General features: G+C 40.3%; 1 non-coding gene across 1 annotated transcript; it reads left to right on the plus strand.

Moving 5' to 3' along the window:
- Positions 1 to 837: 837 nt before the first annotated feature.
- On the plus strand, positions 838 to 920 carry Trnas-gga (transfer RNA serine (anticodon GGA)). The gene is given in 2 exon segments: positions 838 to 877; positions 887 to 920. It is a non-coding gene; the product is annotated as a tRNA-Ser (tRNA).
- The last annotated feature ends 4,412 nt before the right edge of the window (positions 921 to 5,332 follow it).

The raw sequence follows: 5,332 nt of genomic DNA on the forward strand, positions 1-5,332 counted from the left end.
AATAAATTGTCATTCATTCCTACACTGGTATCCGGCTTCGCTGTATTAATTGAAATTGAGTTATTATTAGAAAAAATATGTTGTTCTGACAAGAACAATGAAGTATGTTGTACCTATTTTCAAAGTCGGGCGGTACTGTACCCTTTCACCACTGGCTACCCATGCAGAAAAAAATGGCACGGTACTATCCTTGCAATGCGAGGGTAGTTCTGAACATTTTTTTAAGAAAGCTGTAATAGAATAAACGTAGCAAGTCATCATAATAAACAGGAGGAGACCTTAGCCCCTGGTGACCTCAAATAGACGACCAAATGCTGTTACTTTGCCAAATTATTGACACAGTTGTTGCATTATTGTACTCTCCACAATCCGGAGTAATGTACACATACATGTTTACAACAATCCAAATGACAAATAAAACATCACATCATACAAATAAAAAATAATGGTGAGATAAAAATTGGCTTAGTTACCGGGATCTCCATTATTTTTAGGTTAAATAGTTCACCGTCCAAACACAGAGCAAGTAAAGTGACATTCATAAGTTGCGGGGTAAAAACCTTTCCACAGCAAAGTCTAGATACAAAACAAAATCAACGAAAGAAAAACATTGCGTACACTAGTTACATGTAGAATGCCAGGCTCCATACCATTGCTCTAAAATATACATCAAACCTACAGAGAAATAAAACTGAGAAGGAAAACAATGAAATCTACCACAAATTACATACTGGTTACGTAATATAGTTCACCTAAGACATCATGTCATACCTAATTAACTATCATCACTTAAGCAATTTCCACCACTACTTGACTGTGAGTTTAACCTTATCGCCGGCCTGAGTGGCCGAGCGGTTAAAGGCGCTACAGTCTGGAACCGCACGACTGCTACGGCGCAGGTTCGAATCCTGCCTCGGGCATGGATGTGTGTGATGTCCTTAGGTTAATTAGGTTTAAGTAGTTCTAAGTTCTAGGGGACTGGTGACCTCACCTGTTAAGTCCCATAGTGCTCAGAGCCAAGAACTTGCATTTCGACTAGCCTTCGTTACACTTTAATGTGAAATATCACCACTGTGATAATGCAAATAAGTGGCTTCAGTCAACACACCAACAAGATGATTACTGTCCATGACAACAAAATGAATCAGTTAATTCCGATATTTGTTGTGGAATGCAAACTCTTGTCCCCTGTGACAACCTTACTGACCAATGCAACAAGAGCCGCTACGTTAGTATTACGACACTGGCTAATAATTAAAGCATCCATGTACCAAATATTCTAATTCTAATAAACATGCTACGTGAACTTGATAACACAGAACGAACAAACAGAAAAAACTAACTATTCTAAACACAAATGTTAATGAAATACAATTACATTTTCTGTCCCTTCAGGAATGAAACACATAAAAAAATGTACACAATTACAAGTACAAATAAATTATTCCCTATCTTGCGAGTCACACTGAATCATTTCATTCTGTGATTTTCTTGGGGTCAAAAAGTTGCTGATAGTTTTCCTAGAAACACTGTCTCGGTGTCAAAGCTCTCCCATGGTTACCCGGACGAAAGTCTTTAAGTCACTCAAATCAGCATTTTGAACACGCACTGAACAGTAAAGTGTATCTCACATTAAACACAAAAGTCATAGTCAATCTCAGAGTGCCATCCACACGAATCTGGTCGTCCAGAAATGGCCTTACAACTACTATTACCCACGGTTCTGTCTTTTCAGTTCATGGTGTAATTAAAAGTCGTAAGTTCCAACAAACAGCACTTATTCCCGCACCAATTAAAGAAATGTCTCCTACTACAAATGCAAATGTCAATGTCCCACTTTAATTATTGTCTGAACGCAAAAAAAAAAACTAGTCACCAAACGACATCTGTCCTCTTTCAGTATACCAAGCGTCCCACATGCAATTCACAAAGCACACTTGACAAGTCACTGCCAAAAGTTTATGGATCCCACCCTTCAGTGGTCAAGACAAAACAAAACAATCGTCCTGTCTGCTAAAGACAAAATCTTTTCCACCCAGTCGAGTACTAGTTAATAGTTCCTGGTAAAAAATGCCCGCCGGACTCTGCCGCGCGTCGTTCATTCTGCCGTCGCGCCACCACCGCGCGAGCCGTTTTGCAGAAAAAAAAAACACTCGCTGTTGCCTCCGCGGGATACTGTTTCCAGTCGTAAGGGTGGTGCAACTTATGAATGGCAGCCAGTGATAGGTGCATGTCGCCCCAGGCCGTTGACCTGTTGTAGCGGGCGCGTGGAGTGTACCCCGACCGACAGTGGAGTGGGGAGCGCCGCGGCTCTCCCATGGCGACGTCAGCTTGGCCTCCCGCATTTTTTGTAGTTACGGGCGCGTTCTGCGTGGGCACCTCAGCGCTACGACACCCAATCAGTCAGACCCTTCCGTGCATCTCGCAACATTACAGACAAAAGGATATTGTTACAGTAATTAAATACTAATTGATAACATGTATGATCTATTAGATACATTGGTAATAAAAGAATCTTTGTTCTAAAAAACATAAAATCATACACCCTAGTTTTCTACACATACACCATCAACATTTATCCCTTTCCTATATACAGCCCACACTTGTGCTATTGATTGTACCTGTCATCCCTCATACAAAACATGAAAGTGTAAAAAAAACAAAAACAAAAGGAATAAGAAACAATCTATACGGCTCATAATTACCATATCAAATAGTAGACTACTGTAACATCCTATCACAGTGAAAATATTAGAAACTGTTGGTTCTAAAACTACAATATACAATGAACCTTTGTGCTCGTGACAGACTGAAATTTATACCCCTTGAAAGTGTTCTAGCAAAAAAATAAGAAATAATCTACACAGCTCACAATTACCTACCACATGTTGTTAAATAGTAAACTACTTTAACATCCTAACACAATAAACATTTTAGAAACTGGTGACTCTAAATCTACAACATACAATGCACCTTTGTGCTTGTGACAGACTGAAATTAGTGTCTCTTTATATATTTTACCTTTTTATTATATATAACAACATTTCTAGGACCTGCCATCGAGGTTCGTCCAAATCAAACAATAAAGCGCAATAATGTTTTAGTTATGGATCGGTAGCATCCCCTTTACAGGAGTGTGCACATTGATCACACTACTCTATGACTCTCACTCACCAGACATCACACTTTCCTTCTCATTCAATCCATTAATACACTAACAGAATAGGTCTAGAAGTCAGCTAACCTTAACACCAACACACTCACGACAACATACCATACCTTTGCTCCCTTATACTCAACCACATAACACATGAAGTTGTTTCGGAGATAGCATTCCAGTCTCCGAATTCGTCCTTTCACTCTGGCACCTCTCTTCATCGGCTTACCTCTGTATTCACTTTACCGATTATTCATCCTGCTAAATATCAGCTTAAAATTGCGACATTTCATCTAAGAACAAAAAATACACAAATTATTCATCCTGCAAAATAACTGTACACATTCTTGGTACCGTTTTGAGTAGTTATACTGGCACCAGGCTTCAACAACAACAACAACGAAAATTACTTTTTTTCCATGTTGAAAATGTTATGGTAAGAATTAGATTTACACTTATATTACATCTTACGTCAGTATTCCACAACGTTCACCATCTGGACCTCATACTCCCTTTATGTCCTTTCACGTTGTGCAGTTGTCCTCCTCTCTTCATTCGTATTTCGGCTCTCCGTCCGTCCATTACTCCATCATTTCCTGGTCTTCCTTCGCCATTGGCATCAATCTCGATTTCAGCATACACAGGCCTCTCTGTAACATACGTCTAAGACATCTCCACATTATTAATTCTACTCACCTTTATTTACCACTGTTTCATCACGTCGAATCTCTCTTTATTAATCACACTGCTTCACATCGCTTCTCTCCTTAAATATCACCTTTATCAACTACTATTTATCACGTCGCTTCTCTCACTATCTACCATTTTTATCCTCTCATTACTCATCACGTCGTTTCTGCTTGATCCTTATTCATATGACAAAAAATACGTACATACACCACTCTGTGGACTCCTGTTCATGACTCATTCGACCAGTCTATTCTGTCATACTTCCTGACATCCCGCCTGAAAATTCTTATGTTCGATTTGACCCTGCACCACGTTACACACCACAAATAAATACACTGACTATCTACCATAAATTGCCTACTTTCGATCTATCCTTAACTTTTCCGTAATTTGATGCTAGAAATGTGATGAAGCCCACGAGATTGTTTTCCCTTGATCGTCTCAATCAGTACAGCATTTTCATGGACAATCCGCGTCACTCTGAATGGTCGAATATACACTGTAAAGAATTTGCTAGTTAGGAATCTGTGCTTCTTAGATAATCGATGAGTTTTAATTAGAACCTTGTCTCCTACTGCTAATTCCATCTTACGGATCTTTCCTTTCTGCTTCTCCTGCCTATCCTTAGCTGCTTTCTTAATACGCTCTATCGCAACCTTGACAATTTCTGTGTGCCTCTGCTTTCCTGATCGCGGAAAGTCTACCAGCTCCCTGACTCGATCTGGTGGTGGTTCTCTCTTTAGTACCGTAATTGGTGATAAACCAGTTGCTCCATGTGGTAGCTCATTGAGGATGTCCTGAAAATCTTTGAGAAAAATACTCCAACTTCTATGTTGCCTATGGCAATAGATCTTACACAACTTTCCCAGTTCTTTTACCACTCTTTCACTGAGGTAACTTGGCTCTGAGCACTATGGGACTTAACATCTATGGTCATCAGTACCCTAGAACTTAGAACTACTTAAACCTAACTAACCTAAAGACATCACACAACACCCAGCCATCACGAGGCAGAGAAAATCCCTGACCCCGCCGGGAATCGAACCCGGGAACTCGGGCGCGGAAAGCGAGAACGCTACCGCAGGACCACGAGCTGCGGGCTGCGGTTACTTGCAGCATGGTATCGGGATATGAACACCGGTTTTTTCCTTCTTACCTTCAGTGTGATTAGCCATTGTCTGGATCTATATTGTGGTCCATTGTCAACTATGAACTTCTCTACAGTTCCTAATTCTCGCAAAAAGTTTTTAACGATCGCTGCTGCTACTGTCCTTCCCGTCGCACGTTTCAATGCGGTAAAAGTCACATACTTTGACACCAATTCCACTGCTACTAAAACATATCTATATCCATGCACTGACTTAGGTAGCGGGCCAAACAAATCTGTTGCTCCGAATTCCCTCAATCTACCTGGCACTATCGGAAAAAGCGGTGCTTTGCATGAGATAGTTAACGATTTTGCCTTCTGGCACAATTTGCAACTAC

Source organism: Schistocerca cancellata, chromosome 3 (genome assembly GCF_023864275.1).
Source record: "Schistocerca cancellata isolate TAMUIC-IGC-003103 chromosome 3, iqSchCanc2.1, whole genome shotgun sequence".
Lineage (NCBI taxonomy): Eukaryota > Metazoa > Arthropoda > Insecta > Orthoptera > Acrididae > Schistocerca > Schistocerca cancellata.